Genomic DNA, 21,361 nt, shown 5'->3' with positions numbered 1-21,361 from the left:
ACAAGATCATGTCATATGAAAATAGAGATAGTTTTATTTCTTCCTTTCCAATCTTAATATCTTTTATTCCTGTTTTTGCATAATTGCCTTGGCTACCATCTTTGTAAAATATTAAATAGAAATTATGAGAATGGCCATCCTAGTGCTGTTTTTGAATTTAGGGGGAAACTTTTAGTCTTTCACCATTAAGTGTGATGTTAGCTGTGGGTTTTATCAAGTGGTTTATCAACATGTATTGATACAATTATGTTTTCTCCCCTAATCTATTAATAATATGTATTACATAAATATATTATCTTTTCTTGAAATACTTTGCATGCTTGGGATAAAACCCATTTGCACTTAGAATATTTTTTTCCAAATATACTGTTTTGTTTGATTTAGCATATTTTATTTAATATGGAGGTGAAATATAATGAAAGGAGTAGAAGAACATATTTTTCCTAGACTGCCTGGTTCTATAGAAAGTAGCTGGGACATGAACAAAAGTATTTAATCTCCTTGTCACTCAAGTCTCTTCTTTATAAAAAGTGAAATAATATCAATTATCTCATAGTGGCTTTTAAGGATTAAATTAATATAGATGAAATGTTATGTGCTTTCTATTTTTATAATTATTAATGCATTTTTTTCAGGAAGAAAGTTGGTCTAACATTTATATTTTTTTAACTCTTTTTATTTTGTTTGGTTTAAATCTTACTATATCCTTTTAAAGTTTGTTAGCCATTTCCTTTTATTTATTAAACAAATATTCATACTGTGTTTTTCGGGAAAAAAAGGTACACTGTAGGAATTTCTACTTTCTTGAAGGTTTCCTAACACTAGCTTATAGAACATTTTGAACTAACAAATAATATTTTGTGGTAACTTTTACTTGCTGATTTAATTTCTTTTATGTCTTTGGATATATTTAGATTTTATAATTTTTGTGTAGATAATTTATAATGATATATTGATAGAAAATGTCATTTTTACTTTTTTCTTATATATAATTTGAAGTTATTCATAATTTCTTCTTCTGATTTTTAAATCTCAGTTATATATCCAGAATTATTTTCAATTTTTCAAATCCAATATTGTTTGGGAATTAATTCTGTCTTTAGTGAGTTCTGACAGAAGTTTGCCTATGTCCAGGTCTTCAGTCTTCTTCCAGGTTTCACACTTCTATCTGTGTACAAATGACAGTTTATGTTTGTACTGCTTATAATTAAATTGAATTCACACACATGTGTGTGTATATAACTTCTATGGGGTTCAATAGGAGATGTTCTTCTTATTAACTATAAATCCATATTATCTGGCTCAATGACAAAGTATCTTTAAAATATTATGCACAGTGGGGCATCATTTTTATAACATATATGCTTATATAATTGTGAAATGCACTATATGTATGGAAGGAAACTAGATTGAAGAACACTAAAGCGTTAGTACTCATTACCTTGCTGTAGTTGAATTAGAGATTATTTTATTTACCTTATCTGCATTTTACCATTTCTCAGAAGCAACCATTACTGATTTTCATTTTAAGTGGAAAAAATTCTTTTGTATTGTACTGGCATTTTCCAAAATGATTCCTTTTAATTATATCAATCATTTTCTCAAAATGCTTCAATGATTTGTTGTTGCCTAAAGGGTAGAGTTTAAATTCTTTATTCTAATATTCAAAGTCCTCTGTCAGCTGGCAGCAAGCTGCATTTCCTCTCTTATCCTAATTCTCACACTCAATACAACAGTTCCAACCAAATGTTTTTACCAGCTGTTCTCACAAATTTCCCTCTCCCATCTTTATACTTTTTGTTCACTCTGTTTCATCTACCCAACTGAAAGTATCTCTACGGTTTTTTCTACCTATGTGAATTCTACCTATTCCTCCAAATGCAATTACTCTGTCTTCATCTTTTATAAAGTCTTCCTGGAAAAAATAAAAAAGGCCCAAGGGGAGCTCTTCTTTGAATATCTTAAGGCCAATATTGCTTTACTAATTTTCTAATTAATATTTTACTACCCTGGCATCCACAAGATTGCACATACTCCCCTGTATTTTGGGACCTGTCCAAAGCTGTCCAGCTAAAGGGGTGAGTGGGGAAAGATATCTAGCACATGCTGGCTACTCAAGCTGTGTGTCCTAGTATAAAGCTGCATCTGCCTAGAGCAAGGAAGGACTATCTTAAAAAGTTTACATGCATAGAGGAAGTCATGTTGCAATTATAGTCTGTCCAGAGACTGCATCCTTATATAGTCCACAGGGTGTTCTGATAAATAAATAATTTCATATTTCCTCATAATTAACATTTTAAAGGGATTATATCTGTTCCGTCAAATTAAGATATGGAGTATGCTCTGTAATTTTTGTATCTACTAGATCACCTAACACAATGCCACATGAATTGTTTATGAACAGATATGCACAGTTCAGATATATCTTATAAGGAAATGAAATCTCAGGGGCATCTCTGGGACGGATTCCCACATTTCAAGCAAACTGTAGCTGCAGATACTTTGCCATCTACTTTTCCAAATACCAGTGAGCAGATGAGAAGTTTGGAAGATAGTAATCACATAACCTTTACTCATAATCGACCTGATATCTCCATCATTCCTGTTCTAGTTAAAACATCAGCATTGTCTATAAACAATAAGAATAGTAACTAGTACTTAAAGGCTATTTTACAGGTTTAAGGTACATCATCGTTAGATAATAACCATGCTCTTTCCATTTTTTCTTTGATGCCTAGGTTGGTACCTGGAATAGTAGCCACCGACAAATATCCTTGAATGAAATAAATTCAATATTAATTATTACTACATACAGAAGTCAGACACCATTGACTTTTTCATATGGTTGAGCATCCTATGATGGGAGCGGGAAAGATCAGAGTCACAAGGCCAGAAAGTGCAACGTTCTCTCTACTATGGCTTCCTTATTAAAACAGGGAGTGGAGGAAGCACATTTCCTGCAGAGCATAGGTAATAAAGGATATACTAAACTATAAAAGTCACTTAAGCATTCTCTTAAGTGTCCATAATGGTATTTAAAATCAAATAGTTTATTTTCCTCCAAATCAGAAACATTTTGCTGGTAGAGGCCATGCTGCCTGTGTTATTTGAGCAACAAACCCAAGTTAATATGCTTGTCATTAGGGTTTAAACCAGTGATCTTGAAAAATTATAACAAATAAATATAGAGTTGAATTTTGTGATCAATGTTATGAGAAATAACCACTTTGAAAGTCTTGTCTCTAGTATATTAATTGTGGAGATGTCATCAAATCTGCCACATGTGTTTATAATGGCTGTAAAAGAATACAGGTTGAAGAGCTGTTCACACAGATGTGATGCAGGATCATGCACCACTTTCCTGCTGTTGCCAGAACAATGTGTGCAGCCCCTTGCAGGGAGCACGCACTTGTTTTACTCCATACTCTCTCAATAAAAATGCCTTCCTGCTTCAAAGCACCAGAAAGTGGTACTTTTTGACAACACAAAACTTGTGACCTCCAATTGTTCTATTGGCTTTAGCTTCTGGAAATTCTGAGCTAAGCTAATAGCCCATCTTTAAGATTTGTGAAAGTCTTGATGCATGCAAGTGTTTCTATGTGCTCACTTTCACTGTGGTCAAATACTTCATTTTGGTTTTTCTTTGAGTTTAAAAATGTGTTTTATCAATTTGGTAAGTTGCCTAAAAGTCCTTAGAAGGAACTGGGGTAGGCATGTAGACAGTGTTCTCTAGTACAAGCTATCAAGTTAAAAGTAGAAACAGAAAAATGTGGGAACCCATTTAAAGATAAAGAACCTGAAGCACTGAGCTGTAACATGACCTGTGCAAGGACAAACACAGATTTCTAAACTGTAGCCCCGTGAATCTTCACAGTCCCATTCATTTTCCTTTTCTCACAGGGACACGTGATGAGCGTGCAGAAACTTGCATAGTTTGAACCTTCCTTGCTTTGCAATCTGTCCTCAGCTGTGCCCTCTGCCTCATTTGCAACAGAAGCTGCAAAGGTAAAGAGGAAGACTGTTGACTTAGATTAGACTGTGCCCCCAGACACTCAGTGTGTTCCCAGTTAGAAAACAGGCTGTCTTATTTTGAGTTCAATTTTTCTTTTGTAAAATTTCAACTGGGAATCTTAACATATGCCAAATATTAAACCTCGAATTTGAAAACTTTTCTGCAGATTTCTTATTGATAAGTAATGCTTGAGATAGGGTTTGCTTAATGGAAAATATTGTAACATAATACCCAATGCCTGCAAGTTAAAGTTCCCCACTTTGACCAATGTTAAGAAGGAAACAGAAAATGACATCTTCATCAGGACTATGTCAGAAACTGTGCCAAGGAAGGTCTGAAGTGAATGAAGATATTACCATGTACCACAGAGCTAATTAGTGTGCCGAATCTTCCTGTAGAAGGAAATTTGCTGGCATCACCCTTGGGTCCTAATTTGAGAATGACCTCGAGTCATACTCCCCAAGGTACTATTAAAGAAATACCATACTGAGGACTCTTGATAGATGAACAAAGGAAATATTTATTCTCTCCATGCATAAATAAGTTTGTTTCTATAACTGTTAAAGCTAAATGGTTTATTTTTATTACAGGTTTCTTTATTACAGAGAGCCTTAATACGTTAATAAATACTGTCAGTCTCAAAGAAAGGAAGACAGGATGTACTGTATGGTGACTAACATAATATAATAAAAAATTATTATTAAAAAAAAAAAGGAAGACAATGATCAGTCTATCTCTACCTTCTATGGCCAAGGGTGAAACTTCCTGGAACTAGTGCCCCACAAATCACAGTTTGTGAAATATTAAGACACGTAAGAGGTGATACATCACTTTGCTTATTCATATTCTAAAAAATAAAAATGTAAACATGCAGATAGTCTTAAATGCATGTTTGGATTTATGGGTGTGGAGTCCTGTTGCTTGGGTTTGTACCTGGCTCCACCACTTACTAGTTGTGTGAACTGGGACAAATAATTTAGCTTTCTGTTCTTTGGTTTACTCATAGGCAAAATAAGGATAATGATAGAAGACAAATTGCAATGATAAATGTATTTAGAGGCTATAGCTGCACATTTTTCAGATTCCAATTCATTTTTTTCTTCTCACATGAACATATGTGTGGTGTGTGCATTAACTTGGCACAGCCTCCTTCCCCTCTTCACTGCTTTCCACTGACTCTTCAAGTGTGCCCTCCTCTGCTTTTGCTAGACAGAATTGGGTTGTTTTGATGTGTTTTGATGATTCCTATGTATAGAAGATCCTAGAAAAAAACTCAGTGAATATTAGCTAATGTACTCAAGATTTCTTTGCCTTAAATATATTATTATATATATCATATATAGTAATCACTATATATGATATATATTATCTATGTATATTATATATTATATATGTATAAGAAATATGTACATTTTATATGTTATAATTATATAAAACATTATTTATATATGTATATTTATTTGTTAGTATATTATAATTTTTATATTATGTATTATGCTATATATTATTGTACATATATTATTGAATAATACTTATATATTATTATAATTATATATATGGCATAAATATTTCTACAATCATGAATAAAATAATTTTTAAAATGACTATATTTAAAAACATCTCCAAGTTGTTAGTTAATATTTTCATTGTTGTAACATAAGTATCATGTATCTTCAGTCCTATAAAATCTCCCTAGCATGCCTCCAAGGCTCAGAGGTCTTTCAAGAGTTGGAGAAGTCTTGTAGCCAGAATCTTTGCATGTTTAGCCTGTATGTACTGTTCTGAGACTAAGTACAAGTACATGTCTCCTTAGGAAGCATTTAGCACAGTATCTGCTACCATTAGCTGAGTCCCTACCATGTGCACAATTCTTTACACCTGCTATTTCTAATCCTCATATTAGTCCTGTAAGGTCAATAATTTCACTTTCAGATAAAGAAACTGGTTCTAGAGGAAGTTTCACAGCTAGTATCATATGGAACTTGGGTTATAAACCAAGACTTACTGATGTCAAAGTTCACTTCTTTGAGCTCCCTCCTGCAGCCATAAGAGCTCTGAAATCCAATCAAGCCACCACTCTCACATGGAGAGGCTAGGTGGCAAGGCACCCGAGGCACACCAGCCAAATTAAGGGCAGCAAAACACAGAGTTAGGAATTATCCCAGTGAATCTGAATACTTTGTGCTGTCCTGTAGGTTTAATGTGAAATGTGGGAAAAATTACTAAGGATTATTTTCCCGATTTTCTATTTTTCTATTCATTAGATTTTTGAAAAAGTCTGTTGAAGTTCTCCCCATAAATCAATTGTATATCTTGGTTTGACCATGAGGTTTACTTACTCAGTTGTATTATTTGTCATGTGAGGTTGCACAGACATATGAATGGCACATTTTCTTAAGAGGAAATAAAATAGTTCATATTTTACCTCATTAATCTCCTCAGTACTCCTAGAATTTCTAAGGAAGTATCCAGTTATACATACAAATCAGGTACACTGGATTCAGCAAGAACGATATTATAGTAGAAGCTTTAATTTGTCAAGTTGACAAGGGTGTTTCCTTGCTCATGTTGCCATATGTAAAACTCAGGCCTTCTTTAGTGGTCACAAATCACTAAACAGCTTATAACGAATAAGGTTTGGACATGGAAGAGATTATCATGTTTTCAAACTCTGTGTTACCTAATTGCTTATTTCGGAGTATTTGTCAAACACCTACTACATGCAGGCATTGTTTGAAGGGTCGTTCATACACCAGAGCACAAATTAGGCAAAAATCCCTGCACGTGTGAAGCTTACATTCAATTGGGGAAAGAAGATAATAAACTGGTAAATTACACACACACACCCCTCACATACACTACACTACCTTATGTATGACGGTGATAAATGCTATGGAGAAAATGAAAGCAGGGAAGAAGAAGAGCAAATACATTTCAAAGAAGGGGAGGTCCAATTTTAAGTAGTGTGGTTAGGAAACATCCCTGTGAGAAGGCGTTTCCTTTTTAAATTTTTCCCTTTCTTTCCTTTTTTTTTTCTTTTTGTTGCTCTTGTGATTGTTTTTTGTTTGTTTGTTTGTTTTAGTTTTTAAAATTTGAAAGAGGTCAAGGGTAATCCATGCTGTTATTGACCAGGAGTATTCCTGGCAGGAGAAATGATTGCAAAGGTGGGAATGTGCCTGGTGTGTCAGAGGAATAGCAGAGGAATCAGTAGGGCAGAATGAGTTAGTGGTGAGGAGACTAGAAACAAATGAGATCACATAGGAGAACCCTGGCTCTTACTGGTCTGGAAGAAAGTTCTTAAGATTTTGGTTTTGGCTTAGAGAAGATAAGCTATCTAATGTTGGGCTATCTAGTAGATACTTTGAGAAGAATCATATGATAAGATTTTTATTTTAAAAGATCGCTCTAGACCTTTTTCTTTTTCTATTTTACAAGAAGTTGCAGCAGACTGGCCCACTGGTCATATAATGACAAAAAGATACTTAATAAGAAGCAGAAAACACAAAGAAACATAAATAAGCTAAATTTCTGAAAGGATTAGGCTGTTCTTAAGAGTGTAGAGACCCGTGGATGCTTTATCACTGGTCCAGAGCCAAACGGAGCAATCATAAAAGAGGGAATTGAAGAAAAAGCCCACCTTCAAATGACTCTGTGAGTCCTGGTGTGAGGAATGAGAGTTCCCAGATATCCTGACTGCAGAGTGAATCTACAGCAATCAGCACTTTGTTTTTCCCATGGGCCTTCCACTGAGGGCAGCAGTACAGAAGAGACTCAGGAGTAAGCCATAAAGTCAATAAAACTACTCCCAAAACATCCAAGACCATTGCTTGGTGTTGGGCAGCAGGCTAATGAAGGGTTTTAAAATAACTATGGTAAATATATAATAAAGCCAAGTGGAAAAGAAAAGTGATATATAGGATCAGATAAGGAATTTAGCAACTCAAGGAAAACTGCAAAAAGTAAAAAATGGCAATTTTAGAATGAAAAAAATACATTAGAAATGAACAGACATTTGATAGACTTGACCATAGTCCAGACACAACAAAGAAAAGGATCAGGGAACTGACATATGAAGACCAAAATAGATTTTAAAGAACCAAAAAGATGATCTGAGACTTATGGGAGAGTACGAAATGGTCTAACACACATGCAAGTGAAGTCCCAGTAGGGAATGTGGGAGGGATATACGTGTTTATATGAAAAGGCATTAGAATTTAAATGAAATCTATATGAGAAGGTACTAGAGTAACTAAAGAGAAAATCTTGTAAAAGGAGAGTAAAGTGGGAAAAATCAATCTACCCTTATGGAAGAGCTAATATTTATCTAGACTAATTAAGATAGCATAGTCTTGGTAGAAGGAAAGGCACTGAAGGCAGTGAAGCAGAAAGAGAACCAACAATAGATTCATCTAAATATGCTCAGCTGTGTTTTGACAAAGGTCAAAGGCAATTGATGGGAGGAAAGCTATCCTCTCAGGAAGTGATGCTGGAGCAATCGAAGATCCATAGGGAAGAAAGACAGAGAGAGCTTTTGTGGAGAGGTTGGGGCAAGAGCCTAACTGTGGTGAATGCAAGAGAGAACAGGGGAAAGATGTTCGCAAACCCCAAGAACAAAATATTGTTTGGAATGTATGTATCATAAGGACCAGAAAGAATTATGAGAGTGGCAGGAAAAGTAGGTCGGATCAAGAAAGTAACACTAACAACCTTTGTTCTCACTTAGAAAAGGTATCATAGATACCAGGCTCTTGTATTCATTAAAAGTCATGCTCATAATCCATTTAATTAATAGAAGCTATTTGCTCCTACAAATTTCTGTTATTGCACATTGTCATTATAATTGGATTTTTACTATTTTAGCTGATTGTCTCCTCTGATATACTAAAATATTATTTAACAACCTTTACTGTGGTTTTCCTCTCATAGTTCCAATGTCTAGTTAACTGCCAAGCACATAGCTGGAATTGGAGAAATAATCATTAAATGCAATTAAACTAAATGAAGCCAAGTTACTAAATGGTTTGATTTCAGTTTTAAAGCCATGGCTCTCATGCCCTTTACCCCTGACAACTTTGCTTAAGCAATTTTCCCCAGGACTCTCTCCAACTGAATCTAGCTTCAGCCATAGGTCTTACTCCTTCTTTGCTAGTTGAACACAAGTTCAACTTAATTCTTTCAGATTCATCTCTTGTAGTTACTAACAAGGTTCGTTGCATTGTTTTCTCTGTGAAATGTAGTACTTACCTCTCCAACTGATAACTCCTCCAGACCAGCCCTAGAGTTCCCACGGCCCTTAGATTTTGTTTGCTGCGCTAGATTAGATCTTCCCAGAGAGGAAACACGAATCTCCTACTTTCTCTGTTCCTTGGTGTTCATCCTCATTTCTAGTATTACTTCAAATGTGAAATCAATGCTGTCGGTGTTCCATTCCTGTACTAGATTGTATTCGACTGGGTGGTAGAAGGGTGGGAGAATGTAGCATTCCAAGCCATGAGTCTAATGAAACAGATGCGCTTCTTGGATAATTTATCCTAACAATAATCTTTTCACTCTAAATGGCTACAGCTTATCTTCACTAGATCATTCACTTAATACTTACATGACATTCCTAATAGTTACTTATACTCTGCTTAAGATATGTGGTGTTAATACAGTTTATTTTTTTTCTTCTTCTTGTCCCTAACCACATGCCTCTGATTGAGTAGAAACAGCTGTGGGCTGTTTAAACCTATGGCTCAACATTATTCTTTCTAGGGAGAGCATATCTCAATGAATGTGTAGATTGTTTATAGATAAACTTTTGTGTATCATTGATAGATGAGGGAAAAAAAACAAGAAGTAATTAGGTCTACACAGTAACTAATGGCATTTGTGAGCTGTATGCTTGTATTTTTAAGTGGTTGATGAGAATCTTAAACAGTGAATGTAGAGAGTACTTCAGGGGAGAGCGTGAAGAAAAAGTGATAAATTAGTCCTCAAAAAAATTAAAAATTCTTGCTCTGTGAATGATCTCATTAAATGGTCAAAGCAAGCTTAAACAGTAGGAGAAGATAATTACAAACTACATATTCAGCAAAAATAACCTAGTAATTAAAATGTATAAAGAACTCCCAAAACTCAACAGTGAAAAAAAAAAAAAAGAAAGAAAGAAAAAGAAAAAAAAAAGAAAGAAAAAAAATATCCACAAATAATCTAACTGGGAAATGAAAAAAAATATTAACAGACATGTCATGGAAGAGGAAATACAGCTGATGAATAAACACATAAAAAAATGTTCAACACTGTTGGCCATTAGGGAAATGCAAATTAAAACTACAATGAGATATCACTACACATCTATCAAAATGGCTTTTTAAAAATAGTGATAATGAGGATGCCTGGGTGGCTCAGTCAGTTAACCATCTGCCTTTGGCTCAGGTCATGATCCCAGGGTCCTGGGAATGAGTCCTGCATCTGGCTCCTTGTTCAGTGGGGAACCTGCTTCTCCCTCTGTCTGCTGCTCCCTGCGCTTGTGCATGCTCTCTCTCTCTCTCTGACAATAAATAAATAAAATCTTTTAAAAAATAAAATAAAAATAATGACAGCCAAATGTTGCCAAGGATGACAAAGATCTGAATCACTCATACATTGCTTAGATGCACCAAAAGAAATTCTTAGTGGATCAAATATTTGCATAAAAAAGATAACATATTTTGTATAAGCCTTTTAGAAAAAAAAATTCTAATTATTTTTTTTCCTTGGTATCAGGAAACAAAAGAAGGAACCAAAGAAATATAAAGCACAAACTATCATATTCGACTATATTAAAAAAAAGATGAGAGACATAGAGATTGCATTAACTCTAGAAAAGATCCCCTAAAATTGTGAGCAGACAAGACAAAAAACTCATTTGCACATCGTATGAACAAGAAAATAGCCAACAAATACATGAAAATGTGACTTCACGCAAGTACTAGAAATATAAATTAAAATGATTAGACATCAATGTTTGCTCTTCAGCTATTCTGTTTTCTGTTCTGTATATTCTCTGATTTTGCCACATGGGCATCCACTTAGTGCATGTGAAAAAAAAAACAGATATATGAGAAGGTTAGTACTCATGTCATGGACACGTGAGCATGGGCAATAGAAACTGGTAGATAAAGGACCCACTTTTCTGTTAACTGGCTAGACAATTCTCAGCTGCATTCTCTATGGGTTCTCTAGCAGGATCTATACATCGTTACCCACAGTGGTAATCAGCTAGATAAAGTTCTTATACATAAGGCTTTTTCTCAGTCTTTGCTTTTTTCAAGAAACTTAGCAAAGACATCTGTCTTTATAACAAACCAACATATATTAATTTTATAACTATAAAGTCATTTAATCAGTTATAAAATTATCTATTTCATTCAACACAAAATATTTCTTGAATGCCTATAAGTCCAGAATTATGTGATGCATGGATCTAATAGTAAGCAAAACTAAAAAACGACAAGGAAACTTTGTTCACAAAGAGTGTACAGTCTAGTGGAGAAAGTGCACATTTAACAAAGAATCACATAAAACAAATTTAGTAAATGTGAAGAACAAGTATAAGGGGCTATAGACTGGTTAAATAAGGATAACAGGTCTTAGTCGTGGGGACCAGGGAAGGTTTCTCTGAAGAAATGGTGATTGGACAGAAACCCAAGGAAGAGTAGAGGTTATTGAGGCCATGAGTATATGGTTAGGGGAAGAAAGAGCATTCCAGAAAGAACAGCAGGTGCAAAGACTTGGAGGCTGAAGTATTAGTGATACATGTATCATGAAACAAACAAAAATAAACAAAGCATCTGGGGCTTGGTATCAAGAGAAAGCTTTGTGCAAGCTAAGACTAAGGAGATACATAGGGACAATGTTAGGTGATTCCGTGGACCATGTTAATGACTTTTTTTTTTTATTCTAAGAGCCATGAAATTGGTTGAAGCATATTTTTTAGTAAAGAGTTGAAATTATCGATTTCTGTTTTCAAAAGATCATTCTATTACGGCTAATATTCACTGAGAGTTTACCCTATGCCAGACACTCTTCTCAGCGCTATGGGTGTGTTACACTTTGGATGCTCATGACTTCTCTACGGGGTTTGTATTGATACCCACACTGTAAGAGTGAGGAAATTGAGGAATAGAGCAATTGTCTTGTCCAAGTTCACACAGCAAAAATGTGGCAGAGGAGACCCCAGCTGTCAGACTTCAGCACCCACATTGTGAACTCCCAAACTAAACTGCCCTTACAGTGTGAGAACAGGAAGAGAGAAGAGTAGATATGGGGACCCAGTTAGAAGGCTATTTCCGCCATCCAGAGTAGGGAGATACAAGCTGGTCTATGAGATCAAAGTGAGTTGGACAGAAATGGATAGATACACTATGATTCTCAACCAGAAGCAACTTTGCTCTCTACTCCCAACCCAGGCTATTTAGCAATAGCTGAAGTAATTTTGGTTGTCAGAACTTGGGAGGACCTCTAGTGGTAGAGGTCAGGGATGATACTAAGCCTCCTACAATGCATAGGATAGTACCCCGCAATGTAGAATCATGCAACCCAAAGGACCAATGGTGTTAAGGTTGAAAACCTTGGTATAAAAATATTTTGGAGATGTGTCATGAAAAAAGTTGCCGTGCCTGATGTCAAAGAGGTTGCTACCTATGTTCTCCTCTAGGATTTTGATGGATTCCTGTCTCCCATCGAGGTCTTTCATCCATTTAGAGGTTTTTTTTGTATATGGTGTGAGAGAGCGGCCAAGTTTCATTCTTTTGCATATAGCTGTCCAATTTTCCCAGCACCATTTATTGAAGAGACTGTCTTTTTTCCACTGGATGTTTTTTCCTGTTTTGTCAAAGATTAGTTGCCCAAAGAGCCAAGGGTCCATTTCTGGGTTCTCTATTCTGTTCCATTGGTCTATGTGCTATGTGTCTGTTTTTGTGCCAGTACCATGCTGTCTTTGTGATCACAGCTTTGTAGTACAACTTGAAATCCGGCAACGTGATGCCCCCAGCTTTGTTTTTCCTTTTCAACAGGTCCTTGGTGATTTGTGGCCTTTTCTGGTTCCACACAAATTTAAGGACTATTTGTTCCAGTTCTTTGAAAAATGTCATTGGTATTTTGATCAGGATGGCATTGAAAGTGTAGATTGCTCTGGGTAGCATAGACATTTTAACTATGTTAATTCTTCCGATCCATGAGCATGGAATATTTTTCCATCTTTTTGTGTCTTCTTCAATGTCTTTCAAGAGTGATTTGTAGTTTAGAATATAGATCCTTTACGTCTCTGGTTAAGTTAATTCCGAGATAACGTATGATTTTTGGTGCTATTGTAAATGAAATGGATTCCTTAATTTCTCTTTCTTCAGTCTCATTGTTCGTGTATAGAAATGCAACTGATTTCTGAGCATTGATTTTGTATACCGCCACATTACTGAATTGCTCTATAACTTCTAATAGTTTGGGCGTGGCTTCTTTTGGGTTTTCCATACAGAATATCATGTCATCTGCGAAGAGCGACAGTTTGACTTCTTCTTTGCCGATTTGGATACCTTTTATCCCTTTTTGTTGTCTGATTGCTTTTGCAAGGACTTCTAGTACTATGTTGAATAATAGTGGCGAGAGTGGGCATCCTTGTTGTGTTCCTGATCTTAAGGGAAAGGCTTCCAGCTTTTCCCCATTGAGAATATTTGCTGTAGGCTTTTCATAGATGGTTTTTATGAAATTGAGGAACGTACCCTCTATTCCTACACTCTGAAGGTTTTTAATCAGGAAAGGATGTTGTATTTTGTCAAATGCTTTTTCTGCATCAATTGAGAGGATCATATGGTTCTTGACTCTTTTCTTGCTGATATGATCTATCACACTAATTGATTTGAGAATGTTGAACCACCGTTGCATCCCAGGGATGAATCCCTCTTGGTCATGATGGATAATCCTTTTAGTGTACTGTTGGATCCTATTAGCTAGGATCTTGTTGAGAATTTTGGCATCCATATTCATCAGGGATATTGGTCTGTAATTCTCCTTTTTGATGGGGTCTTTGCCTGGTTTGGGGATCAAGGTATTACTGGCCTCATAGAATGAGTCTGGTAGTTTTCCTTCTGTTTCTATTTTTGGAAACAGCTTCAGGAGAATAGGTATTATTTCTTCTTTGAATGTTTGGTAGAATTCCCGGGGAATCCATCAGGCCCTGGACTCTTGTTTTGGGGGAGGTTTTTTTTTTTAAGATTTTATTTATTTATTTGACAGAGAGAGACAGCCAGCAAGAGAGGGAACACAGGCAGGGGGAGTGGGAGAGGAAGAAGCAGGCTCCCAGTGGAGGATCCTGATGTGGGGCTCGATCCCAGGACTCTGGGATCATGCCCTGAGCTGAAGGCAGACGCTTAATGACTGAGCCACCCAGGAACCCCTGGGGGAGGTTTTTGATCACTGCTACAATCTCTTCATAATTATTCGGTCTGCTTAAATAATCAATTTCTCCCAGTTTCAGTCTTGGTAGTTTATAGGTTTCCAGGAAGGCATCCATTTCTTCCAGGTCGTTTAATTTATTGGCATAAAGCTGTTGATAAAAGTTTCTAATGATCGTTCCTATTTCATTGGTGTTGGTTGTGACCTCTCCTTTTTCATTCATAATTTTATTAATTTGGGTCCTTTCTCTATTCTTTTGAATAAGTTTTGTGAATAAGTCAAGCAGAGAAAGACAATTATCATATGGTTTCTCTCATTTATGGAACATAAAAAGTAGGAAGATCGGTAGGACAAGGAAGGGAAGAATGAAGGGGGGGTAAACAGAAGGGGGAATGAACCATGAGAGACTGTGGACTCTGGGAAACAAACTGAGGGCTTCAGAGGGGAGGGGGATGGGGGAATGGGATAGACTGGTGATGGGTATTAAGGAGGGCACATATTTCATGGTGCATTGGGTGTTATATGCAAGTAATGAATCATGGAACTTTACATCAAAAACTAGGGATGTACTGTATGGTGACTAACATAATATAATAAAAATATTATTAAAAAATGTTGTGGGAGAAAAATTGATATAACAATGGTGAATGGGAAGAGGTATCAGGGATATCGTGTAACAGAAAGACTGTCACAATACTATAGGAAACACAGCAAACATACTGGGTTTGAAGGAATTTAAATTGCTGAATTAGTCAACTAAAGAGAGTTGTCATGTGTTCACTAGGTTTTAATTAATTTTACAGCACAAAAGAGACTTCTGCATTAGACACATACATTGTAAGTCATCTATCTGGGTATAGACAATATTTGAAATCATGGGCACAAATAATGTTTTCTAGGCTTAGAACATAGGATAAAAGAAAATAATGCCTTAGGACTGAGCCTTAAAGAGGTCCGATGCTTAATGGTCTTTTATTAAAGGAAAAAAGAAGAGAGAAAGAGAGTAAAAGGAGAGAGAGAGAGAGAGGTCAGAGAAGTAGGAATAAAAACAAAAGAACGTGGTATTCAAGAAGACAAAGGAATATAATTTTTTAAATAATAGATAGTGCTTAGAAGTTAAATAAGGTAAGTGGGGGAAAAAAGTCTATTTCAAGGACAACTTGAAATAGGGTCCCAACTGAGAGCTAAGTTGGAATAAGAGCTTTTTGGAGTGGAATGGAATTAAATGTATGCCCAACACACACACACACACACACACACACACACACACACAGATCATTGCAAAACAAAAAAATCTAAATATGTGATTAAATACTGTGTAGCTTACCATGTTCTAGACCCTATATATGCAAAATGATAAATGTTTACTCAAATAGCACAAGGCATGTGTTGACATCCTCATTTCACAGAGATGAAATGAAGGTTCAGTGATGTTAGGTGATTAGTCAGAGGCCACATAAAAGGCTTAATCTGGTTCCAAACCCAAGACATACAGTCTCCAATGCCCACATTCTTTCCCTTAAACAGAACAATAAGGAAAAGCTCCAGCCTCAAAGGCAACTGCGTCTGTTAACTTTAATCTTATTTCCAAAATTTGGATTCATCTCACTCAGATACAAAATTGTTTTCACATGTTTTCTTCCTTTTTGTAAGCAAGGTAGACCATGGGGCTATTAATCATTGCTGCAACAGATAAAGCTGACTTGTAAAAATCAATCTCCATTATTCATTTGGAACCACATTGTGGACTGAGATACTGTATCACCCAAGGAAACAGATGGTCCATGTTCCTGGTAAAAATGCTTTACAAAGGCATTCCTATCTGCAGTTCACAGGTTCTGATTCTATTCCTGTCATGATACTCACAAGGTCATCACATACAGTTGAACTTTAAATACTTTGCAATGGAAAATACGGCATGTTTGTAAATGACATTAAGAAAAAAAACAGTAAGTTTAGTATAGATACATAAAACTATTAAATATGGTATTTTCTGATTTCAGATATAACAATGAGAATAGCTAATGAATAAAATCTGTTCTACAATTCTTCCTAACTGTCCTCTGTTTATCCAACTGGCTCCTTCTTGTTGAAGTTCCATCCTTCAGTAAAAAAGGCTTTTCTAAAATGCAAATCATACTACTCTGCTGTCCTGTTTAAAATCTTTAAATGACTTCTCATCACCTACAGGGGGATGATCTCGAGCAAGCTACTTAAACTCTGTCTAACAAGTTCAAGATTACAAAGTTAATTAAGTGAGTTGGGAGTAAATCCCATGCCATCAGCCTTCTGCTTTAACTTTCAACCATGAAGTTGTAATGATTTTCTAAAACAGGAGCTGGTAGTTCTGAGGACCAAATCCAGCCTGCCACTTGTTTTTTACATCCTACATGCTAACAAACTTTACATTTATAAATAATTGAAAAACAAGTCAAAAGAAAATACAATTTCGTAATGCGTGAAAGTTACATGAAATTCAAATATCAGAGTCCATGAAAAAAGTGTTCTTGGAACACAGCCATACCCATATGTTTATGTACTGCCAATGGCTGCTTCCATGCAACAACAGAGTTGAGTAGACACAACAGAGATTACTTGGCCCACAAAATCTAAAATATTTACTATCTGGTCCTTCACAGAAAAACTATGCCCACACCCAAAATGAAGACTAGCATTAGGGAAGAGGGAAGTAGGAAGCTAGAGAGATAAGTGGAGTGAAGTTATCAAGGGTTAAATTGCTTCATCAAAAAATTTGGACTAACAGTACATCTGGGCTTTACGCATCAAAATATATTCTTTTGAATTTTCACCTCTCTTAAATCTAATTGTCTAAAATACAAAGATGGATGTATATAATAATGTTGCATATTGTGGTTAAACGTGTCTAAATTATGCATGGATAATCAATTGGGTGCATTTTGCTGTTTTATATGTTTTGCCTTCAAACCATTATTCTTTATTCCTGAAAACTTCTCCTTTGCTATCTCATTAACACTAATTTTTTTCAAAATTTATTTTAGCCACCACCTCCTCTAGGAACGTATCCCTGACCCACTCCTTCCCCTACTGTTAGGTGCCCCTTTTATATGCTCTCATAGCTTATGCTTGTGTATGATGGACATTTTCAAATTGTTTTGTCATGATTGATTTTTGTAACTGAGCTTCTGAAAGCCTAGGATTCTTTTTTTTTCTTTTTTATCCCTTGTGCCCAAGAAATTGTCCAACACATAGTAGACACTTACTAAATCAAATTTGTGAATTAAATTCAAGAAAAGCCATACACATCTTTGATCCAGTGTGATCCTGTTTTCCCTCAAAGGCAAAGACTGGGATCCTTTTTTATAATAGCCCTGGAAATGTCAGAGAGTCTTAGTGATCTGCTTGCACCTTCAAGAAAATTAGGAACCTCTTGGGGAAAAAAAAAGCTGCTAATCATACTGGATGTTCCCTATTGCCTATCAATAGATGAATGATAAAGATGTGGTATGTATATATACAATGGAATATAACTCAATCATAAAAAGAATGAAATCCTGCCATTTGCAACAACATGGATGGAACCAGAGAGTATCATGCTAAGTGAAATAAGTCAGACAGAAAAAGACAAATACCTTATGATTTCAGTTATATGCAGAATCTAGAAAACAAACAAATGAACAGGAGAAACAGAGAAAGACTCATAGCTACAGAGAACAAGCTGATGATTGCCAGAGGGGAAAGAGAGTGAGGTAGTGGGGGAAATATGGGAAGGAGATTAAAAGGTACAAACTTCCCGTTATGCAATAAGACAGAAGGATGCAGTGTACAATCTAGGGAATGTAGTTAATAATATTGTAACAACTTTGGTAACAGATGGTAGCTAGATTTATAGTAGTGATCACTTCATAATGTACATAAGTACAATATATTGTACACCTGAAATTAATATAATATTATATGCCAGTTAACTTCAATAAAAATATAGTCACCAAAAGCTTATCACATAGAGGATAAAATAAATATCAAGAAGAATGCTTGAGATATCATGGACACTCAATATATATGTGGCAAGTGGATTTTTTGAATCAATAGGTCACTAAATCAGTGTTAAGGGATATAGTAATCATAGGGACTAATAATAAATAAATAATAATAAATAAATACTGAAAAGCACCAGGCACCATCCTACAGACTGGCTACAGAGTCCTCTATGGAAGACATCAATGAATATGTTCTTTCATTTACCCATTATTTCACTCATATGCCATATATTTAGCTTTCACATGCTAGGCAGTGGGAATCAGAAATGAAAAACATGGTCTCTCATAGCCCTGGCCTGCCTCAGCTCAAGACAGGCAATATGGTAGTAGGTGCTCTGACTGAGGCATCGTGGATCACAGCTCACAGCAGAAAATGTGTCTAGGCTAGCCTGAGGGGCCACGGAAGTTGGCCCCTTTACAGAAGCAACAGAATCTGAGTAGAGGAGCATCAGGGGAACTGAAGAGTGTTGGGGGTGGTGTCAGGAACAGAGACAGCAGCACTAGCAAAAACGCGGAGGCATGAGCCTCGTGTGGAAGTCCTCATATTTTATTGGCCATGAAGTGAGAGAGGAGAGCAGTGGCAAGGAGCATAAGATGGATGGGAGTGGTACCCGATGGAGCTGGACTGAGAGATAGACCTCGGTGTCACAACTAGGAGGTTGACAGATAGAGAGAGGGTGGCCTGGAGATGTGGCAAGCAGTGTGGTTCAGGGATCATGGTTCCATGTGGGAGAGCAATTTTGTGTTTTGCTGCCCTGGTAAACAATCAGGGCTATAGTCCCTGCATGAGGCAGGAGTTCTCTCTGATGTTCTGTCTGAGGTGCTGAAATAGCATGAGTAAAGGTAGGTAAGATTATAGAAATGGGATTTGAAAGGCGAATCATTATTCTGGGATTTTGTAAGCAGTTACCTAAAACAATGTGTTGTTTCAGTGCAATGTTTTCTTTTTAATTGTGTGTGTGCATGCACGTGTGTGCAAACTTGCTACCAATTTTGTAGTTTTCTACTTTTTCTTTTTTCTTTTATTCTCATTTGGCACATCACCACAAATTAAGCAGACATTTCAAATTGTGGGTGGAAGATTAGTCGACTGATAATAGAAAAATTAAAGGATACTTTTTCTTATAAGCACACGTTTTCAAATGTTGAATTGTTAAGAAAAAAGAATAATGTATATTAGTTAATCTGAGCAAAATGCCCTTCTTTGTAACAACTTGCTATTGTTTTTAAATAAAAAAGAGAACATTCTTAGGGATGAATGAATGAGAAAGTGGATGAATGGAATGAATGAATGAATCTCTAAAAAAATACACTTCTATGTTTGTTCATTGCAGAGTAGCCTGAAAAGACCTGTAGATAGAAAGGACGTATACCGAATGAAGTTTTCCAACTCAACTCATTGGAAATGTAATTAAAATGAAAAGTTATGTAAGAGAACATTTTTACTATGTCATTTCATTCTTATAACAAACTTACAAGTTAGATCATTTTACATCTATTTCATATATAAAGTAACTGAACAAGGTCCAGGGAAGTTAATGTCCTCATTCAAGGTTAAAAGAAGGTCTATCTCCAAAGTCCAGGGCTGTTTCTGGGTTGCCCAACATGCAGAGAAATTGGTTTCAGGCAGATACCCCACTTTTATAGCCACAGCTTGAATGTAAATACCATAACTTGAGGCTTTTGAGATTTAAAAAAAAAAAAACGGTTCTATCTAATGTCAAAAATAAACCGTCAGCTATCAGGGGGTGCTTATATGTGTGTAAAAGAATGATACCTGCACCCTGCACGTGGATTATCAGTAGCAGCATCATTGCACTGGAATCGTACAGAATTGAAGTCATTTAAGAGACAGCTTATAAACCAAGCATTGTTTTAAGGTGAACCTCCATGATTTTTTCAAAGCTTCCTATCGATAAAATCATATTATCTTAAAGCCAGAGAAGACGTCTGAGGTCATCTGCTCCTAATGCCATCATTTTCTTCTGCTGATGAAACCAGGAACCAGAGAAAAGAAGAAGTTATGTAAATATTTGATTTTAGCCTGTTTGGTCAAAATATGTACTAACAACTTGCTAAGTCTTTTATGAATTGCATTGAGAATGGCACATGTCAAAATTGATACTAATATCTTTATAATAGAGATAAAGCAGGAAGCTGGGACACTTAGGTGGCTGTCTCAGGTTGCACACCTAGTTAGATGTTACACATCTAGTGCAGTGACGGGGCTAGAACTGAGAATGACCTTTTTTGGTTCTAATGTCTGCCTCATCTGGTTAGAATGAGGACCAGAGCACAGATCATGTCACACCCTGAAGTTCTTCATCTCTCATGTCACCTGCCATGCAACAGGATGGGGCAGGAGAGATGAGCAAGGGACAAGGAAAGAACATATATAATAATCGCAGTTTATTGTAGTTATGATTCCCCTCTATTTCAAAGTTTCCCCCAAATTTTACCTCTAGTGAACCCGCCTAAGTGCACAGAACTATACTGCTCACCTGTTGTAAGTTCTGGGCTTGGCTTCACTGGTGACCTTGATCGAACCACTAAGCCTTTCTTTATCTCAGTTTCTCCCTCCGTAATGTGATTATAAATAATACATGCCCCCTAGCTACTTCACGGGGGTCACAAGGCATTAATAATGTAATTATTCTAAAGTACTTTGAAATCCTTGAGTGAAATATGATATTAAAAATATCACTGCACTCAAAATATTCCCTGACAGGCAGAGTTAAATGAGAAAACTATTGCTCTCTGAGTGGAAAATATGTCTGACAGGGTACATAATTTTCCTGGAGAAAAATGCCTTTCATTTAGTTTTGTTTAAGGTGCTGAGACTCTGTGGTTTGAGCACCTAGGTAAGAGGCCTCAGTGGGCTGTGCTCTTTTCTGTACACCTTTACAACTCTATTAAA

Source organism: Ursus maritimus, unplaced genomic scaffold, assembly GCF_017311325.1.
Source record: "Ursus maritimus isolate PB19 unplaced genomic scaffold, ASM1731132v1 scaffold_1, whole genome shotgun sequence".
Classification (NCBI taxonomy): domain Eukaryota; kingdom Metazoa; phylum Chordata; class Mammalia; order Carnivora; family Ursidae; genus Ursus; species Ursus maritimus.
Note: the sequence above shows the minus strand (reverse complement) of the source record.